This window comes from Lemur catta, chromosome 4 (assembly GCF_020740605.2).
Source record: "Lemur catta isolate mLemCat1 chromosome 4, mLemCat1.pri, whole genome shotgun sequence".
In the NCBI taxonomy this organism is placed as follows: Eukaryota; Metazoa; Chordata; class Mammalia; order Primates; family Lemuridae; genus Lemur; species Lemur catta.
The window spans coordinates 41,261,427-41,284,607 of record NC_059131.1 but is presented as its reverse complement, the minus strand read 5'-3'; the positions used below and the strand labels follow the sequence as shown (position 1 = coordinate 41,284,607).

Below are 23,181 nucleotides of genomic sequence, written 5' to 3'. Positions count from 1 at the left end.
GAGCACAGCTGGATGGAGGAGGCTGGAGTGTGGATCTGGAGGAGTAAATGGAGAATACCCCATATAACACTAAGTGGAAAACACAGTATTACAATGTAATCCTGAATTTGCAAATACATCTATGTCATAGGTCAGCTTCCCTGGCAAAGAGATTCTGACATTTACGTGCAGGTTTGTCACGAAGTTCTCTTGGAAACAGTACTGAGTGGGGAGGCACGATGGGCAGAGGGAGAGGTGAACCGTTAACACGGTTGCAACAGAGGGCTTGGTGATGCCCACATGGAGCTCTGGAGCTGGGATGGCCCTTCGGAGCTGTCACAATCGAGGCAAGAAGGCTGGGCTTTAGTAGCCCCTCAACAACAGATTATTGGATGCAGGCTTCCCTGTCAGGCCAAGGGCAACACCTGGATAGCACCATCAGCAGCTAACACTCCTGGCACTGGGTGAGTGTGTTACACTGAAAGGGTGTTGGGAAGAGGGGCGCCACAACATCCCCTAAGACGTCAGTTAACTATGGCTGACTCTGCATGACAAAGTTATGGATATTTTTTTCCTGCTTTTTTTTTTTTTAAAAAAATACTGTTGGGCTGTTCCAAATGTTCTAAAAGAAATATTGTATGTTGAGATACAGAGCAATTCAGATGTTGTAACAGAGAGACTTAGTGGCTCAAATGAATTGGAATATATTGCCCTGTCCTACAAGAGTCCAGACAAGCAATCCACAGCTGGTGTGACAGCTGAACCACCATCAGGGATACTTTGTCTTTCTGTCTGGTTGCTCTGCCACCCTCAATGTATGGCTTCCATCTCACGGTTCCAGATGGCTGCCCCGGTTCCTGTCTTCACATCCATATTCCAGCAGGGAGCGGGGAAGAGAACAGTGATCGGAGGGCATTTTCCCTTCAAGGGCACAACCCAGACACTGCACACATTATTTTCATTCATATCCCAATGGCCAGACTTATGTTATGTGGCCGTACAAACTTCAAAGAGGCTGAGAAATAGAGTCTTCATGCTAGGAGGATGTCTTTGTCAGTTTGGGCTACTACAACAAAATACCCAGAGGCAGGTTCTACAGATCCTTCTGCCATCCAGATCAATAAATGACACTTTGCTGATTAGCATGCTTTCTTATCAAAAACAGGTTTTTATTAGTGAATTGGTGACTTGTTAATTGGCACGATAAATGTGCAAAATAGATTATCACTGGTGAAATTAAAGGTATTCAAAATATGTGGATGGACTCAAATGATTTGCAAACACTCCCCAATCCTTCCACAAACACAGTATAAGAATCCAGCAATGCTTATAACCGGGACCACTCGGAATAACATCAGAGGTTTCATTCTCTAATTGATCCCATATCCAGCTATTGGATTTGAAGGAGTTCTGAATGCATGGTCTTTCTTGCTACTAGAATGCCGTGTCTATCTTTGATGAGTTTTGCATACAAGTTCAATGCTATGTTGTGAATATGTCCCCTCCAAAATTCAGGGGTTGAAACTTAATGGCTAATGTGATAGTATTAAGAGGAGGGGCTTATAAGAGGTGGTTAGGCCATAAGGGCTCTTCCCTCGTGAATGCGATTCAGGCCCTTATGAAAGGGCATTGTCCTTCTATCTTCTACCTCCATGTGAGGACACAGCATTCTTCCCTCCAGAGGACGCAAGAACAAGATGTCATCTTGCAACCAGAGAGCAGGCCTCACCAGACAACTGAACCTGCTGACACCTTGATCTCAGACTTCTGAGCCTCCAGAACTGTGAGAAAATAAATTTCTATTCTTTATAAATTACCCAGTCTCAGGAATTTAATGAACTAGGAAAATGAATCAATGTACTTAAATGAACAGAGCATTTGGGATTGCATTAGGTTTACAGAAAGTTTGAAGGAACTACTTTGAGCCACTTGTTAATCAATGCTTGATTAATAAATGCCTGTATGTGTGCCTGAATTTTGCCTGAATCCTGTTTTTATTACTACCCGGTTGCTAGATGGTGAGAGACTGGCTAAGCACACCACCTTAAACCTCACTGGTAGCTATTATTATTCACCAAAAAGAACCTAAGAGTTATGCATGTCTAAACTGGGTTAGACTCAATTTGCAACACACACTCTGCTAACCAAATCCAGAGGATATCAAAAGACAGGATATGATTCTTATCTTTCCAGAATAATCTATTTATTAAGAATTTAGGGGAATATTTTTCTATTACACTTTTAGTAATATACTAATTTCTACATGTGACAATTCCACCCTTCTACTCCACTTTATCAATTCATTCATTGTAATAAACTTGCAGTAAGAATCAATATTCTTCATCAAGGTTAGCAGACTGTAGCCCACAGGCCAAATCTGCCTGCCATTTTTTGCATAGCCCACAAGCTAAGGGTGGTTTTTATATATTTAAATGGTTAGAAAAAATCAAAAGAAGAATACTAATCACGGCATGGGAAAGTTATGTGAAATTCAGATTTCAGCATCCATAAATGAAGTTTTATTAGACACAGCTTTATTCATTTGTTTACATAGCATCTTTGGCTATGGCGGGGCTACAACAGCAGATTTAAGTAGTTTCAACAGACTTTTTAGTCCGTGAATCCTAAACTATTTGCTATGTGGTCCTTTACAGAAAAAAATTTTGCTGACCCTTTTCTTGATGATGAGGATACACAATTGAATACATCAGGACATGGGCCCAATTCTTATGGAGCTTAGACTCTGGAGGGGATAGACAATAAACAAATAAACACAAAAATATCCAATGGTAGCTAAGTGCTATGGTAAAAATAAGAGTGAAGTGGAAGGAAGTGACACCTGCAAAGTGCTCCCCAGGGAAGGATCTGAATGAAGGAGACAGCCGTGTGCAGATGGGTAAGAAGGTGCCAGGTGAGGTCCCTCAGGGGACTCCCCAAGCTGGGAGTGTTGAGGAGCAAGGAGATGGCTATGGGGGTGACTGACAGAAGGGTATACATGCTCCCTGTGCCTCCACTGTCAGGGACGATAAGAATCTCTCTGGAACTTGGTGAGCAGCAGAAGAGTCATTAGTAACCACTTGGTCAATGTAACAGACACAGCATCACAAGGAAGACAGGCTGAGAGATTGTACCATCTTCCTCCATTCACAGGCCCAGAAGAGGTAGCAACGAATCTGCAAAACCCTCTCTCTCCTCCTACTTTTCATCTCTAAAGTATCTGAGAAAAGCTGTAACCAAGTGGAAATCAGTTCGGGTAACATGTAAACCTTGCACTATGCCGGATTCATGAGCCACAAACTGTAGGCACAGGAGCAGGAGAGTCCTGAAGTTCAGTTGCACGGACTCAGAAGCAGACAGTTCCTTCTCCAGTGTGGGAGCCACGTTGTCTCCACACCCATTCACTGTCATGGTTACGTACATCCTTGTGAGACCTCGGCCAGCCTGCTCGACGATGTGGGGAGAAGGAACTTCAATCCAGGCCATCACTTCTGTTGCTACAAATGTGTTCACGAATAAAGCACGTGATCACACCAACCAACCACAACCTTAAAAGCTTTGCTTAAAGCATCCAACTTTTGTGTTATCTCTTTGCAAGCATTTATATATATATATATATATATATATAATTAATGACCATGGTTAGAGGGAATATGAATTTTTAAAACCAATATTCCAATTAGTGCAGGCAAAGAAAGCCACAGCTTTTTAAAGAAAAACAAGCCTCTCGGAAGAGGAGAAAGAAATGTAATTAGAAATGTATTAAGGACTAAAAAGCTGTTTTTAACTCGTTTCCTAAGAAACCAAAAATAGAACTGACAAGTACAGCTTCCAAAGCAGCTTAGATCTACTTACTCTATTATTAACGTTTCCAGTACAAAATTTTTAGAATCAGTACTGTAAAAGGTGAAAAAAGATCTTACATGAAATAATATTAAATTCTTTCAGTTAATTTTGTTTGTAATGCTTCTACTAGTGAGAGTTAACCTTCATGAGCAAAGAAAATGCCAGGGTTTCTCTCAAACAGGTTGGTAATATATTTAGCAACCAACACCACATTGCAATTCCTAAAATCCCTAAAAGTATGTATATCTATTATGTGTCAATTTTAAAAAAAGAAAAGTATCACCGAATTCTAACAGGAAACATGAATAGCTGGAGCCAGATTCCTCCTTGGGGGCTTCTTAGGAGGCCAGGGAGCAGCTGCACCTTTCCTAGGCTTTAAAGGAGTATGAGGAGGGGGAGCCTTGTAAGTTCCACATTCTTGGGGACTATATGACCTCACTTAACAGTGAACACAACTTACATAGTTCTAAAAATATAAAAACTGATTGCTGATCCATTTACCCAAAGGTCATATATAACCATACTGGGGAAATGAGGGAAGGGAAGAGTAGTATAAGCAGTATAAGAGAGTTCTATCTTCATCTACCATAATAGGAAGTAAATAGATTCACCTAGCATAATAGAAAGTCATTAGATAAGATCTAAAGTTAATGATTCAAGAGATACCAGTAATTTTAAAACTGGGAGGAATACCCTTATCACTGAACAGTTGTTGAGGACTAGGATGGACCAGGTTGAAGAGGGTATGGTTGCTGTTTTTTGATATGTGACTTATTTATTTTTTTAAAGAGACAGAGTCTTGTTATGTTGCCCAGGCTGAACTCTAGTTTCTGGGCTCAAGCAATCCTCCCACTTCAGCCTCCCAAGTAGCTGGAACTACAGGTGCATACCACTGTGCTCTGTGATTATTTGACTCTTTAAACATGCAAGTATTATTTAAAAACAAAGCTTAGAGAAATAGAATATGATGTTTTGTTTTAGGGAACAAAACCATAATTTTTGTAGACCTTTCCTATGTGCTGTTGGTAAAAAATGTTGTCTAGAGTAATATGGATATGGCTGGTAGCTGGTATTAAATCAAATTCCTATAGGTTGAGGATTGTTTATTGAGTATTCCAAATAAAGGTGAGTATTTCCATCAGTAATGTTCATAGATTAGAAATTGAAGTCAAGGCGGAATGCGGGGAGGCTCTCATGGGTGTGCTCCTCATGTCACAGCAACAGATAAAAACCAGACAGACCTAACAAAGAAGAATAACACACAGGGTCACAAGAACTCACGAATGCAGTGGCCATTTGATGTTGGCACAAATGGTGCTACCCATGTTAATTGGCCCTAGAAGATTCACAGCTGAAATATATACTGGAGACATTAAAAAAAAAAAAAAGGTTAACTTCTGCTAAATAGCTTCCATCTAGGGGGGAATAAGAGGTAAGTGTAACATACTTTGGAATGAATACCATGAATACCGTCTACACTGGTTTAGGTAGAAAAATTCTTCTGTAACATTCCTAATTAGCTCCTCAGGCAGCAAAACCAAGCTTTACAAATCCCAGCAAGTTTAAAGGCATGGAAACTGATGCCAAAAATAAAGCTTTGGCTCATCTGCCCAGTGTTTCACCTCACCTTGGTTGCCCATTTCATATGCCATTTGGGTGGAAGCACACACTAAAAATTATTCTTTTGTCATCCTCAGCTATCCAGAAAATGGCAATACTTAAAATTTTATTTTTAATGGTTATAGACACAAACTATATTATCTATAATAATACACCCTCTACAGGACTAGTGTTCTATCATCCATTTTACATTTTTCCAAGAGACACTTTATATTCATTTTCACAGCTCTTTATTAAATTTATCATTTTAGTTTAATTGAATGATTACCACCATATCTATTTTCTTTTTTTTTTTTTTTGAGACAGAGTCTCGCTCTGTTGCCCAGGTTGGAGTGAGTGCTGTGGCGTCAGCCTAGCTCACAGCAACCTCAAACTCCTGGGCTCAAGCAATCCTCCTGCCTCAGCCTCCCGAGTAGCTGGGACTACAGGCATGCGCCACCATGCCCGGCTAATTTTTTCTATATATATTTTTAGTTGGCCAGATAATTTCTTTCTATTTTTAGTAGAGACGGGGTCTTACTCTTGCTCAGGCTGGTCTCGAACTCCTGACCTCGAGTGATCCACCCGCCTCAGCCTCCCAGAGTGCTAGGATTACAGGCGTGAGCCACCGCGCCCGGCCTACCACCATATCTATTTTTAAGTAAGCAGATATATAATTAACTCTACCATACCTGTCTAAATATTATCCTAGCAATGTACCTAAATTTATATTAATAACACTTCCATTAGTAATATCCAATTACTTTTTATGGTTTCTAATTCACCATTTATATGTTGCTTTTTTCCTTTATTGGACATTCTGATGTAGCAGTTCAACACAGTGGTCTTGTCTGGGGGATGTTTGATGGAGCCAATGGGGAAAATGGACATTTTGACAAAACAGTTTTGAGAAATGTACATTAAAATATAGAACTAATTTTTGTTTTAAATTACAGTAATAATTGGGGTGGGGAAATGGGATGGAGTGAAGCTCTAGGATGGCATGGGGCCCAGATTTCTGTCTTGCATATTAAGTGGCAATTCTTAAAATTTGGCTTGTTATTTGAGTATTCCAGATTCAAATGTATCAGCACAGGCTGACAAAAGATTATGTACCCATTCTCTCCAAATCTCTTTAGATATCTCCTATGCACCTCTCTTCCTACTGGATTATTCTTTATGGCAGTATGAAGTATTTTAAATAAAATTATGGACTGCATAACATTTCACCCAAATACTTCAGTATACAGCTGTAAAAAAAAAAAAATAAGGACATTTTCCTGCACAACCATCAAGTATGTGTCTGGTGTCCTTATTTCCTTATCACACCTAACAAATTTAACACTAATTCCTTAATGTTCTTTAATACCCAGGCCATATTCAAATGTCTCCAATAGTTCCTCCTCCAAATGTCGTTTACAGCTGGTTTATCCAAGATGGAAAAAAAAAAATCACTGTCTATACAGTATTTGTGACACAAATATAGAAAAATATAACAACTGGGAAATCTGCTGTGGGTGTTATGCTATTCCCTCACTTTCCTATGTATTTAAAATATTATTTCCAAAATATTTACATCATTACATCTTTACAAATGTATGAGGGGATGGAAGTTTCTAAAGTATGCTACTGGGCCCTGTCCTGTTCAATGTTGTCATCAATTATTTAGACATGATCATATAGAAATGTTTATCTGTCTATGGCCATACCACCCTGAATGCGACTGACCTCATCTGGGCTCAGAAGATAAGCAGGGTTGGGCCTGGTTAGTACCTGGATGGCAGAAATCATGTTTATCAAAGTTCTCAGTTGATAAGCTGGGAGAAATAATGAATGTGTTAGATAACTGAATCAAGATCCAAAAATGTTTTGACAAACTAAATAACAAGGACTGGTGAGGAAATGAGTGGCGATACACTGGATGTCGTTTTATGTTCAGTAAGAGCTGGAAGCCAAAGGTCACAGGTCGGCAGATGCAGTAAGGAGGAAGGGGTTTTATGGATTACCATCTAGCACCTGTGACAGCTGGATCAAAGGTAATTGTCTGAAGCATTTTTTTAAGGGTTATAGCTCTTTTAGAATTTGTCTAGCAGGTTTTCCGGTTTTTACTGGAAAACCCCTCATGAAAAACATTTTTTAAAATTAAAATAAATAAAATTTAAAATAGGATGCCTTACCAAGAGGACCCACTGCCCTCCGGGCCTGTGAGCTGCATCTGTCGGCTTTGTCAGATGAGCATTAACAGGGCATCAGGATGGTAAGTGTGAAACTAGGGAATGGGAGAGGGGGTGCTATGGACGGTGGGTGTACAAAAGCCAAATTGCTGTAGAATCTTGATATAAGTTTCCACTGTTATGGGAAAACTTCAAGGTGAGTAGTAAGGTAGCCTAACCCTCTTGCTAGTGGGAGGGTAAAACATCTATTCAGGTGTCCAATTCAGGCACTAGTTCTGGCCCCCAGCCAGAGATTAGCTAGTCCTGTGTTTGAAAAATTTCTCAAGACAGAAGTGTCAGCCAAACCGTAGATGCAGACGTGATTTGAGCAATAGAACAAAGTCACTGTATCAGAATGGAGGTCGCCATGGCATTGACAAGGGAAGCAGGAGGGTCTCAGTGTCCAAGAAGGGTAAGTCCTTTACACAGCTCCCAAGAATTTTCTGGATCAAATCCTGTCTTGCCTCACTCTGTACACATATTCTTCTGTGTTCACCCATCCACCCACCTCAACTCCTTGAAGGCAGAGACTACATTACTTATCTGTGTATCCACAGTTCCCAACACTGCCTGACACGTAGTACTTTACAAATATTTGTGGAAAGGATGAATGCTTCCCCAGGAGATACAGGTAATAATGAGGCGCATCAGCTCATGCTGTATCAGAGACTTTACAGAGCCTTCTGGATGCTCTCAAGGCACCACCATGGCCAAGGCAAGTACTCCCACCTTGGTCTCCTTGACTGGACACCCAGACAGCACAACATCAATAGCTAAGGCTGCATCCAGATAAGCACAGTAAGAACGAGGCACTAACATTGGACCCCACAGATCAGGCCCTAACATTGCTGGATGATTATCTAAACTGGAATGTAAACCTTTGAACTTCTCAGAATAGAGTGTCTCGTGAGAATGTTTGGGGATGCTAAGGCATTGTGTTTTCTGCAACAAGTCAGGCTGGGTGGCTCTGACTCAATATGCTCACTGGGTTCCTAGGACTTTTAGAGAGAAAATCCTCCGCAAAATGGCCAGTAATTGCTGATGAATAGCCCCTGGATATCCTGCCAGAAGATTCCTGCATCCTGGGTCCAGCATGCCTTGGCTTTCCCTTGGAGTAGGGGCAGGAGGCCACCCACGGAAAGGCAAGCACAGGGGCTCTCCCACCCCAAGTGTCCTCTCCACTCTGGGGCACTGTGGTTGGATCAGATCAGCCTGTGAACCACCTAGTCATGGATGGGGCGTGGTGCTACCCGGCATTGCCTTCAAGTGTTTCCTCTGCCTCAAGTCTCACAGAACTTTGGTTGTCTGTAAAGTGTGTGAGACAGAGAATGTGGGGGTTGAGGGAGAGAAAGAAAGATGCTAGATGACTTCTCAGGTCCCTTCTAGATCTAAAATGTTGAGATGATTGTTCCGAAAGCACTAACAATGGATTTCCAGCTTTGGAATGTGTGACTAGCAGTATTCAAAACATACTCATAATTGCAGGAAATAAGGAGAGGATTCTAAGTGGAGATACAAAACTAAAATGGAAATTGTGACTGAAATAACATATAAACTTCAAATCATTAGAAAGGCAATACCACTTAAGCTACCTAGTCCACACAGTGTCTCCAAGACGGTCAATGGGAAAGCAAGTAAGGCTCTTTCCCACAAGAGGCACTTAAAAAGGGCAGACATATAGTCCCAAACACCCCTGGTTTTCATTTATATGGATTAATTTTTCTTAACTTCTCTTCAATCCACATATATTTTCAGTTTATATTGCCCTTTGGCCAATTGTCTCCCTTACTGTATTTCCTTCAGTCTTTCTCACACCCCTGCGCACCAATGCAGTTGCCTACCAAGTGTTTCTGTCTCCAGTTCACCCTGCATGTTCCATTAATGACTCCTCCCAGATCATCATTCGATTGGGTCACCCTGCCCCCAGCTCAAAGCATTCTTCAGTGGCACCCTGGTGCACAAGGAATTAAGTCAAAACTCATAAGCCTGGCAGTTAAATCCTCACTAATCTGGCTCTGACTCGCTTTTATAATCTCTCTTCGACAAGAAGCCAAGCTCCATGTAGTCTGAACCACTCCCCAGTCCCCGTGTGCACCCCTGGCTCCCTCCTGGGAGCTGTACCGTGGCCCATGCCATCTCCTCTGTTATGGAACATCCCCCCTTCCCTCTCCTCAGAATATCCAAATTCCACCCACCCCACAAAAGGCATAGATTTTATTTCCTTAGATTGTAATCTCCTCAAGATCAAGGACTTTATACTTTTAAAAAAATTTCCTAAAGTGCCTAGCACAATGCTTCTCATGGTAGGTGCTTAATAAATAATCAGTAGTCAATGAACAATTCCAAACATTTATGAACCACTTTTGTCTGAAATTACTTTGTCTGAAAACATTCCCAAACTTCAGGATTTACTCTCTAGCTTCATAATGCTGTGAATGAGTTAGTTTCTCAGTTAAAAATACTGCAATCCGTAAGGGTGCCCACTGCTGATTATAATAGAGCGTCTCAGAGACAGATCCTGGCAAACAATACCCTCTTGTAGCATTTAATAAGAATGAGTCACTTTAAACTAGACAAGAGAGCATTATATTCCAGAAATTGCCTCTTTACAATGTGACTGAAAAGGAAAAAACTCACTGACTTTAGGCATACTAAACCAAACGCATGAATTCATAAATAATAGATCAGCCTTCCATATGGGTTTGGGTATAGTCTTACCACGTGCCATTTGGGTGGTCAATTGCCTCACTACTCAGAATGTGATCCACAGACAAGCAAACTCCACACTGCTCGGGAGCTCATTAGAAATGCAGAGCATCAAGCTCCACTTCAAACTTACTCAGTGAAAATTCTGCCTTTTAACAGAATCCATGGGTGATTTGAAAAGCCACGGACAAACCCAAACCGAGCACACTGACTACACAGAAGGAATTTTTCGATGTAGGTTCCAGTGAGTACAGGATTTTTATACTTTCAAAATAGCCTCTACCAATTTGATTGAACACAAATTGGTAGGCCCCGCTCCCAGGGTTTCTGGTTCCGTGTTCTGGATGGGACCCAAGGACCTACATTCCTAACAAACTTCCTTCCAGGTGAGGTTGATGGTACCGCTGCTGGTCTAGGAACCACACCACTGGCTTACACCATTTAAAAATAACAGGCCTCATATTTGGGGAAGTTTTCTCCAAGTGCACTCCCAGTAGGAGAATACTGAGCTGGTAAAAGGCAAGAGAGAAAAAGAAGTGGCAACAAATGTTTATGTTACAAGAAGGTAGCTGTTAACACTCCTTTTGTACACAATGGGGTAAAAATAGCTGACGGAATTACTATAGCAACAGCTGTATTGCCCCAGAGACTTTCTCCACCTGCGTTATTCATAAAGGCAGACCCATCTTATAGAAATTCTATTTTGATATTGAGACTTTTCAGAAACAATAAACATCGGAAACTTATCCCATTTGTTAAAATGAGATAAAATACAGATTTAAGATGGATTTGAAAATGACTCTCTGAGGCCTGAATTTGGATTTGGTCCAGCAATGAAACAAAAATATAAGCCTTTGTATGGCTCTGAAACAAGAAGAAAAGGAGAGGTGAGAAATGTTGAAAATATTATAAATTTTTAGATTTTTTTTTAAAAAATCCCCAGTTTCTTTTTTAAAAGAAAGACTCTCAAAATTATAAATAATATATAAAAACCAAAGAGCTCCACCTAGAGTTTGAAAAAAGGAGATTCTTATTACTTATATACACACACAAAAAACCACTATTTACTCATATCATATCTATATTCTTTTCATTAATATTGACAATACATATTGTTACATAATCCTTATGAAAGGTATAACTTTCTAAAGTGTGAAATACTGTTAAAGGAGAACCGGATTTTTTATAGCACTGAACCTATTTTTCTTCTTAAAATTTGGCATTTATATTTGTCACTGTGAATGATTATTTTAAGGCAAATTATTAAAAAGTTGGGATAGTGTTTAAAGCATGGTGGAGAAGACAGCTTACAACATTGATTCAAGAGACGCAGTGCTTACCTAAACTTGCTGTAGCTCCTTGAGCAACTCCTCTTCTAGTCCTGAGTTTTCTCATCAATAGGGGTTAGGTAAGATCAGTGGTTCTCATAGCTATCTGCACATTGGAAACACCTGGGAGCACTAGCAATAACTGGATGCCTGAGTCCGAGCCCCAGAGATTCTGATTTAGTTGCTCTGCAGCAAGGGGGGATTTGCAACCTAGATGCCTCAGAAAAGTCCCTACGTGATTCTAATGTGCAGATTGGCTGCACCAGACTGGATGACCTCTGAACTCTTTTTACGCTTAAGTGTCTACTGTTGTAGTTCAGTGTTCCTCAAGCTTTCCTGTAGATCACTGTCACCTGGAGGCCTTGTTAAACCATAGATTCCTGGATACTACCCCCAGGGCTTCGGTTTTGGTAGGTCCAAGGTGGAGGTGGAGCCCAAGAATATGCATTTCTAACAAGCTGCCAGGTAATGCTCATGCTACTGATCCAGGGTCATAACTTTGAGAATCATTGTTCTAGGTGATTTTAAAACTGTATTTTCCAATTTCCCAAATCACTCTCACTCTCCTTTATCAAACCACAGTACAATGTGGCTAACTAGTCTCCCTGACTCCAATCTGTCTTCCTCCAGATCTTAGCCCACACTACCAACAGAGTTAATAACCTAACCCACAAATCCTATCTCATCACTCCCTGGCCTGAAACTTCTCAATGACTCCCTATTGCTGACAGAAGAAAGGACAAATTAACATGACATGCAAGGCTTTTCAGTTTCACCCCAATCCACCACAGCTCAATTTCCAACAGTCCGTGTCATCCACCTGTGTTCCAATCACTTGTCCCCAAACACACAACAAAGGGTCCTTCAGCTCAGTGACTTTGTACCTGCTATTCTCTTCTCCTGAAGGTCCACATTCCACCTTCTTTCTGACATACTCGTTGTCACTCATTCTGTGCCAGGTGCTATGCTAGGCATTGGGAATTCAAGGAAGAACGAGACAATCCCTGCCTTTAAGGAGCTCACAGTCCTGACAAGTGTGGTAGATATTGCAGAATGGTAAACCCAACACCAGTCTTAATACCGCCCCCTCCTTCTCCCTCCCTTCCTCACCAGTGGCCAGAAACTCTAATCACTGTTAGGGATGACCAATGGCACACACAAGTGTGCAAGTTCTGGGGAAGAGTTTGCTTTCCAGATAAAAGGAGCAGGGCTGGCGCCATCCCTTCCTCCCGCCTTGACTGTGGGTGTGACGCTGAAAGCTGGGGCAGCCACCTTACAACCACGAGGAAAAGGACAAGAGACCCCTACAGACACGGGGCCTAAAGACGATGATCAGCTGAACGAGCACCAACGGCCACTGACCTCCAGTCTCCTTTATAGTTGAGAAGAACAAACCACCATTCATTGTAGCCACATAGTTGCAGATTTTCTGTTATTTACAGCTGAAAGCATTTGTTTGCAGATTTTTCTCTGAGGGTGAAGGGAGGGGATACTAAGCAAGTAATGCTTTCACAGCAGCTGTGCTAAGTGACATGAGGAAGCAGAGCGTGTAGTGAGAGGCTATGACAAGGGAAACAACCCTCAGCAAGGCCTGAAGAATGAGGCATCCACTCCAGGCAGACGGAAGAGCTGAGAAAGTCCTAGGGGAGGAAGAGCGTGGTGTGGCCGAGGACTGAAAAGCCAGGGCGAGAAGAGCAGCGAAGACACCCGAAGGAGAGGCAAGGCCGACTCCTCCCCCAGCACTTCCGTCCCAGACACTACCCTTGCACTTTCCATCGTGCACTAAACTCACCTGTTTTCCTCTTTCACCCCAGTTAGACTGGACTTTTCACAACACCTTTAATCATCTTTGTTCCCCCCAGCACGTAACAGAGGGACATGGAAAAACATAATAAATATTTGCTGAATGAAAAAATTATCACAATAAAATATTTTAACTATTAAAAAGCATCCTTGGCCGGGCGCCATGGCTTTCGCCTGTAATCCTAGCACTCTGGGAGGCCAAGGCGGGAGGATCGCTCGAGGTCAGGAGTTCGAAACCAGCCTGAGCAAGAGCGATACCCTATCTCTACTAAAAAATAGAAAGGAATTAGCTGGACAACTGAAAATATATAGAAAAAATTAGCTGGGCATGGTGGCGCATGCCTGCAGTCCCAGCTACTTGGGAGGCTGAGGGAGGAGAATTGCTTGCGCCCAGGAGTTTGAGATTGTTATGAGCTAGGCTGATGCCATAGCACTCTAGCCCAGGAGACAGAGCAAAACTGTGTCTCAAAAAACAAAAACAAAAACAAAAACTTCCTCAGCCACAAGTTGTTAGTTTACTCAGTATTTTTTAAAAAATGCTTCACAATTTTTATAATAAAAAGTGAATCCAAAACTTAAATTTAAATTGCAGACAGCCTTTGATCCACATCCAGAAATCGACACTTCAAAAATACTGGAAAAGCACACACGTCACATCAGTAGCATGGAAGGCGAGGGCGACAGGGAGCAGTATGTCATGGGTTAGAATTGCTGGCACATGGTGGTAATAAAAAAGCAGACCAACTTTGCGTTGGTTTTCCTGTTGTTTTCAGGTTCCCTACACACAATGCACCCCTAATGCCTGCACCAGGCAGATGGCCCACAGGCCCCCTGGGTGCACAGCTGTTTGGTTTCCTCTGCCCAGTGTGCTCGTCCTGAGTCTGCACTGGCAGCCTCCTCTTCACCAGGCAGCTCTAGGCTCAGAGGACAGTTTCACAGAAAGCCCTTCCCTGATCATCCCATCTAGACTAGGAAAACCATAACACTCTTCCACAAGACCCTGTTTACCTCCTTCATGTCCCTTACCACTATCTGAAAAGATCTAGTTTATTCTTTATTTGTTTATTGTCTCCCCACACAAGAAATTAAACCTTTTCTCTTGGTCACTACTGAATTCCAGCACCTGAAACAGTGCCTGGCACACACAACAGGTACCAGATAAATAACTGTTAATAAATGAACAAGATATATATGTTACAAGGATGCTCACTGCAATAAGATTCATAATAGCAAAAAAACTATAAAAAGCTGAATGTCCAGTAATAGATGAATGATTAAATAAATTATAATTTGTTAATAAATCAGGATACAGTGATTTAAAATAACATTTACTGCCCTGAATAGATACCTACAATATACAATACTGTGAAATTTTTTAAAGTTGCAGAGTAGTATATATGGCATGATCCCATCTTTATAAATGATAGAGATATATGTAACTATATGGGTATGTATAGTTGTGGGGGTTGTTTTTACAATAAGAGAATTATGCTACATATTTTTAAATATATATACATGCTTTTATATGCATAGAAAAAATGTGTAGGACTATGGTATTAAAAGAACACGTCTATGGCCATACCACCCTGAACGTGCCCAATCTCATCTGATCTCAGAAGCTAAACAATGTAGGGCCTGGTTAGTACTTGGATGGGAGAACAGGAAGGATTTACGTCTTTTACTCCATATAATTCCATATTATTTAAATTTTTAGAACAACCATGTAAACCTTTTGCAAATTAAAAAAATTATTATACTCATTCTGTAGTGGGCAGACTAAAATAGGTTTTAAGCTTTTGGAAAAATTGAGATATCTTTTTAAAAAATATTTTATGCTCACATTTTTATATTATAGATGAACTTTAAAATTATATAAAAATAAATAAAATTAATAGGAGACATTAGACTTAAACTATACTTCAGACCAAATAGACCTAACAGATACACATAACATTCTATCTAAGGGCAACAGAATACACATTTTTCTCAAGTGCACATGAACTTTCTCCAGGATAGGTCACATATTAGGCTACAAAACAAGTCTGAAGAAATTTCAGAGAACTGAGATCATATCAAGTATCTTTTCTGATCACAATGCTATGGAATTAGAAATTAATAACAAGAGAAATCTTGGAAAATTCACAAATATGTAGAAATTAACATGCTGCTGAACAACCAATGGGTCAAAGAAAAAATCAAAAGGGAAGTCAAAAACTATCTTGAGACAAACAAAATGAAAACACAACATACCAAAACTTTTGGGATGCAGCAAAAGTAGTTGTAAGAGGGAAATTTATAGCAATAAATGCCTACATCAAAAAAGACACAAGATCAAAAATAAACAACCCAACGTTATACCTCAAGAAACCAGAAAATGAAAAACAAACTAAGCCCAAAGTTAACAAAAGGAAGGAAATGACAAACATCATAGCAAAAATAGATAAAATGGAGACTAGAAAGACAATAGGAAAAAAATAAATGGAACCAAGAGTTGGTTTTTTGAAAAGATAAACAAAAGTGACAAACTCTTAGTTAGATTAAGGAAAAAAAGAGAAGACTCAAATAAATAAAATAAAAATAAAGGAGGAGACATTACAATTGATACCACAGAAATACAAAGGATCATAAGGATTACTATGAACAATTATTAATATACACCAACACATTGGATAACCTAGAAGAAATGGATAAATTCCTAGACACATCTAATCTACCAACACTGAAGAAAAAATAGAAACTCTGAACAGACCAGTAATGAGTAACAGACTGAATTAATAATAAAAAGTTTCCCATCAAAGAAAACCCACTGCTGAATTCTACCAAACATTCAAAAAGCAACTAATAGCAATCCTTCTCAAACTCTTCCAAAAAATTGAAGAAGACAGAATACTTCTGAATTTTTTTTATGAGCTTGGCATTACCTTAATACCAAAGCCAGGCAAGGACATAACAAGAAAAGAAAATTGCAGGCCAATATCTCTATGAGTATAGATTCAGATATCCACAACAAAATATCAGTAAACCAAATTCAACAACACATTATAAGGATCATTCACCATGATCAAGTGGAATTTATCCCAGGGATGCAAAGATAGTTCAACATACACAAATCTACAAATGGAATACACCACATTAACAAAATGAAGGACAAAAAATGTATTATAATCTCATTAGATACAGAAAAAGCATTTGATAAAACTCATCAAGCACACAGCTAACATTATACTCAACAGTGAAAAGTTGAAAGCTTTTCCTCTAAGATCAGGAGCAAGACAAGGATGCCTACTCTCACCACTTCTATACAATATAGTACTACAGGTCCTTGTGAGAGCAATTAGGCAAGAGAAATAAAAGGCATCCAAATAGGAAAGGAAAAAGTTAAATTGTCACTATTTGCTGATGACAGAACCCTAAAGACACCACCAAAAAAACTGTTAGAAATGATAAATAAAGAGTTTAAGTTGCAGGATATTAAATCAACATACAGAATTCAGTAGCATTCCCATGCACTAACAACAAACTATCTGAAAAAATAATCAAAAAAAAATCCCGTTTACAACACCTACCGAAAAATCAAATACTTAGGAATAAATTTAACCAATGAGGTGAAAAACGTATACACTGAAAAATATAAAACAATGATGAAAGAAATTGAAGAAGACACAAATAAATGGAAAGATATTCCATGTCCATGGACTGGAAGAATTAATATTGTTAAAATGTCTATATTAGCCAAAGTGATCTACAGACTCAGTGAAATCCCTATCAAAGTTTCAATATCATTTTTCACAGAAATAGAAAAAGCAATCCTAAAATTCATATGGAAACACAAAAAAAACCTGAGTAGCCAAGGCCATCTTGAGCAAAAAGAACAAATCCAGAGGCACCATCACACTACCTTACTTTAAACTATATTACAAAGCTATTATACTGGCGTGGTATTAGCATAATAATAGAAATGTCAACCAACAGAACAGAATAGAGAGCCCAGAAATAAACCCACACAATTACAGTCAATTGATTTTCAACAAAGGTGCCAAGAACACACAGGGAGAAAAGACATTCTCTTCAATAAAAACTGGGAAAACTGGACATCCACATGCCAAAGAATGAAGTTAGACCCTTATCTCACACCATATACAAAAATCAACTCAAAATGGATTAAAGACTTAAATGTAAGACCTGAAACTGGTAAAAAAAAAAAAAAAAATACTAGAAGGCCAGGTGCAGTGGATCACACCTGTAATTCCAGCACTTTGGGAGGCGAGGCAAGAGGGACACTTGAGGCCAAGACCAGCCTGGACAACAAAGCAAGACCCTATCTCTACATCTCTATGCCTGTAGTCCCAGCTACTTGGGAGGCTGAGGATCACTTGAGTCCAGGAGTTTGAGGTTGCAGTGAACTGTGATGATGCCACTGCACTCCAGTCCAGGCAACAGAGTGAGACTCTGGGAAAACTGCACACCATTGATCTCAGCAATCATTTTTTGGATTTGGCCCCAAAACTCAGGCCACAAAAACAAAAATAGACCAATGAAATTTCATCAAACTATTAATAAAAAGCTTCTGCACAGCAAAGGAAACAATAGAGTGAAGAGACAACCTACAGATTGGGTGAAAATATTTGTAAATAATACATCTGATAAGGGGTTAATGTTCAAAATATATAAGGAACTCAACTCAAAAACAATAAAAAATTAACCTGATTAGAAAATGGGCAAAGGACCTAAATAGATATTTCTCACAAGATATACAAATGAACACCAAGTATATGAAAAAATGCTCAACATCACTAATTACTAGAAAAAGGCAAATTAAAACACAATGAAATATCAGCTTTCATCTGTCAGAATGGCTAACATCAAAAAGATGATTGACAAGTGTTGACAAGGAAGTGGAGAAAAGGGAACCCTGTATACTATTGATGGCAATGTAAGTTAGTACAGCCAATTAAGGAAAAATGTATAGAGATTCCTCAAAGAACTAAACACGGAATTACCATATGATCCAGCAATCCCACTTCTCTAGATATATATCCTAAGGACTTGAAATCAGTGTGTTGAAGAGATATCTGCACTCCCATGTTCATTGCAGCATTATTTCTCATAGTGAAGATATGGAATCAACCCAAGTATCTATCAATGGATGAATGGATAAAGGAAATGTGGTCTATATATACAATGGCATACTATTCAGCTTTGAAAAAGAAGGAAATTCTGTCATTTGTGATAACATAGATGAACTTGAAGGACATTTTGCTAACTGAAATAAGTCAGGTGCAGTGGGACAAAAATCACATGGTTTCACTCATATGAGAAATCTAAATCAATTGAACTCATAGAAGCAGAGAGTAGAGTGGGGGTTACCAAGGGCTGGGAGGTGGGGAAAAAAGGGAGATGTTGGTCAAAGGGTACAAAATTGTAACTAGACAGAAGGAATAAATGATAAGTATTTAAGGTGATAGATATATTAATTAGCTTGATTTAATTATTCCATGCTGTATACATATATCATAATATCTCTGTGTATCCCCTAATTATATATGATTATAATTTGGCAAAAAAAGGCATTTAAAAAATAATCAGTCTCATAACTGACAAAATTTGGAAGCAACCAAAATGTCCTTCAATGAGTGAATGAGTAAACAAACTGTGGTGCATCCATATAATGGGATATTACTCAGCAATAAAAAGAAATGAACTGTCAAGTCACAAAAAGACATGAAGGAACTTTAATGTGCATTTCTAAGTGAAAGAAGCCAATCTGAAAAGGCCATATACTGCATGATTTCAACTATATGACATTCTGTAAAAGGCAAAACTATGGAGATAGTAAAAAACATCAGTGACTGCCAGAGGTTAGTGAGGAGGAAAGGAGTGATGAATAGGCAGAGCACATGGGATTTTTAGGGCAATGGAACTATTCTGCATGATACTGTAATGGTGAAGGCATGTCATTACACGTTTGTCAAAACCAGTAGAACATCAAGAGTGTAACATCAAGAGTGAACCCTAAACTATGGGCTTTAGTTAATGGTGCAACAACATTGGCTCATCAATTGTAACAAATGTACCACACAATGGCAAGATGTTAATAATAGGGGAAACTGGGGGGTGGAGTTGGGGGCAGGGAATACATGGAAACTCTGTACTTTCCACTCAATTTTTCTGTAAACCTAAAACTGTTCTAAAAAATAGTCTTATTAATTTTTTAAAAAGGAATTAGTGCTGCATTTTATATTTATTTTATTAAATGTGACTCTTACTAAATGCACATATATAAAATGTAAATGGTAAAGCAAAAACCATGCATTTAAGTCATCTTAATATAGATCTATTATATTCCAAAGGAAAAATAAATCACAGTATTTGAGGTTTAAAACCTGCTGTTACAACTACAACTCTACTATAGATATTTTTCATGTATCTAGGTTCCTATTAATATATATCAATTAGGCTAAACTAAATATTTTTTCTAAAATTACAGCTCCTCAATTCATTTTGTTCCCCTGAAAAATGTCTAAGTCTTCTATATTTCAATAGAATATCCAATGGAACATTTCTTAATAACTCCATCTATTTGTATAAGAAGGACCTTGAGGAATAAGGTAAATTTTATCAAAGTACTTTGAGATTCTCAGATGAAAAAGCTAGGAAAAACGAGCAATTCTGGTTACACAGAAATTCGTGCCACTAACGGTCTACCAGAGAAAAGTTATTTTCAAAAATATTCAACAACTTTGAATCTGACACCACCTAATTGTTCACAAAATCCATTGCTTCACGCCAATCTGCTAATACTTTAACAGTATTTCATATAAATGTCACATATTTGAGAAAGAGGTCAATACAACTATATTAGTGAATATGCCTACTCTAACTCTTGAACTGTGAACACATTTGAAGTACATATACATCGTCAACTCTGTGTAGAACCACAGAAACTTAGCTGGACAGGACCTCAGGGTTCACCTAGTCTTACATACCACCCAGTGAGTTGGACCTTCTACAGTACCCTCTTTGATTTGTCTGATATCTACACAGGGGACAGCAAACTTTTTCTGTAAAGGACCAGAGAATAAATTAGGCTTTGTGGCCGTCTAGTCTCTGCTGCAACAACTCAGCTCTGCCCTTGTACTACAAAAGCAGCTATAAACAAGATATAAATAAATGGGTGTGGCTATGGTCTAATAAAATTTCATTACAAAACATGCAGCAGGCCAGATCTGGCTCACAGGCCATAGGCTTCCAATCCCTGATCTAGACTAGTCCTTGTTATTGATAAAATTCCACCATTAGATACATTAGATGACTTTACAGGAAAATTCATTGTCAGGGTGAGCTGAAATAAGCAAATTCACCCCTTGCTACAACCAAAATTACTGCCTTCTGGAACAACACAAAACATCTACCCTTTCCCATGTATCAGCCTTTCAAATACTTTCGGTAAACTATTATGGTTCTCTCAAGTATTCTTTTCTCCAGCTAAATAACCCCAATGCCTTAAAGCATTCCTTATATTATGACATAGTTTTCCAGATCGTGTAACCATTTGATCATCATCTTGTATAAATACTCTAGTCAATTAACAATCCTCTGAAGTGCAGAAGACAGATCCATGACATATGGTTTTAAAAATATGTAGCAACCAAGATGTAATTTTAATTTTAGAATTTGGCTTACTTTCTCAAAATACAAGTGTGTTTTGTTTTACAAGATTACCATTAAGTCTTTAAGAAAAATATATTTTGTGAGGATTTATTCAAAGGTTTATGCCCAGTGTCATGACTCAATATGTTAACTTAAAATGATTACTAAGAAATAGAAAATATTCTTAATGCTGAAAAAAAAAACAAAGATTTAATAAAACAATAGATTCGAAACAGTTCCTATGCACCAAAAAATGTCTATAGAACTCACCTCTACAATTGGAATCATATAGTACAATTTGCAAAAAAAAAAAAGCCACCAGTCATTCTTTCTGAGAAAATAAAACACAGAAGAGGAAGAAAACACACACATCCACAACGTGTCCTTGGATGCTGCTGGCTTGTTGGCAAGAATGGAGCAGAGCCACTACAACTGCAGCCAGGCCACCTCCAAATGATGGTCCCTGTTGTATTCTACATTTTCATAACTTGAGAAGAAACCAAGCCTGTATTTTTAAAGACAATTTAACTCTTATTTGTGTCCTTTATTGTCATAGCATTCTTCCAAAAAAGTTTTCTTTTTTTAAATAACTATAAAAAAATAAGGCATTATTTTTTTTACCTACAAATATGCCACATTTAGTCTGACCTTACAACCTATTTCTGTAACATCTCTTGCTGTGGTTTAATTTTTTGATAATTCAGTACCTTAAACAGTATATTGCACTAACGGAATAAATTCACTCTTTAAGCTTAATTTACATTCTCCAGTGTCTTCCTCCTGCTTGTTTGTCATTATACAAGCTGTCCCTCGATAATCCCATCCATGTAGTTCATGGCTTCAAACACTATCCGCGTACTGATGACAACCACATTTATTTCTCTAGCCCAGTTTCTCTGCAGGGATGACCCATATATCTAGGAGCCTTGTGGCATTTCCACCTGGCCCATCCAATTGCCACTAAGATAACATGTACAAAGTGGAGCACATGAGTCATATAATGATAGCAAATGCCTATTGATTATTTACTATGGGCCAGGCATGGCACTAAGTGCTTTACGTGGATTTTCTCACTTAATTTTCACAGTGCAGCTGCACATGGCATGTTTATGTCCTTTTACCTGAAACCTCATTAAAATAATAGCATCAAAATATGAAAGATATAACAGACTTCGTTCGTTGACTACCTAGTACCCATCCCCCTCCCCTTCATCCTGGCCAAGAGAACACCAATTTTACTCAGGGCATCAATATGCCAAACCAATTTTCCAGTCTCCCTTTGTGGCAAAGAGTAACCATATGACCTTTATGAGCCAAGGAAACACAAGTAGATGTCTGTTTCGGGTGGATCAGGGGAAGCAATACAATCCTTACTCTTCCTGCCTTAATCGTGGGTATTAGATGAAGCTGCACTTTTCCTTTTTTGATCATTAGAGAAAGGCCAAGACAATCACAGAGACATTGGTCCTGACATCACTGAGCTACTGAACCAAGGCCAGTAATTGTCTATCTACTTCCAGACTTTTTGGAAAAGGGAGTTCATGAAAACAAATCCACATAGCCACAAGCATGAAGATGCTCAAACTAACTAGCAATTAGAGAAATGCAAATCACAATAAAAAATAATAATCACTCTACAGCCAATCAGATAAAAGAAAAATTAGAGCACAATAATATAATATCAATCGACAACAGGATGAGGAGGAAAAAATGTGAATTGTTTATAGCTGTTTTGGAAAGCAGTCTGAAATATTTTTACATATTTTTACACTTCAACCAACAAATCACACTTCTGGGAATTTATCCCATAAAAATAAAATCACCAATAAAATGTTTATTGCAGCACTGTTCTTATTGCAAAAAACAAGAAACAAAAAAATGAATTCCCGGAAATGAGGTAATAAATACATCTATATATTGTGGGATATTAAGCAATCATTAAAAAGAATTGAATTAGAGTTATACTATTTGACTTGGAAGGATTTTCCTAGATGTATCTTTGAGTGATAAAAGTGAGTTGCAGAGAAGGTTATACACCATGGTTTTTAAAAAGCAAATAT

At 38.7% G+C, this 23,181-nt stretch overlaps 1 protein-coding gene and 1 non-coding gene across 2 annotated transcripts in view; one reads left to right on the top strand and one right to left on the bottom strand.

Annotated features, from left to right (window-relative positions):
• ACYP2 (acylphosphatase 2) overlaps positions 1–23,181 on the bottom strand; it is a 151,489-nt gene that overhangs the window by 107,236 nt on the left and 21,072 nt on the right. The window lies entirely within an intron of this gene.
• LOC123637610 lies at positions 7,481–7,542 on the top strand. Its single transcript, XR_006734964.1, has one exon. It is a non-coding gene; the product is annotated as a U7 small nuclear RNA (small nuclear RNA).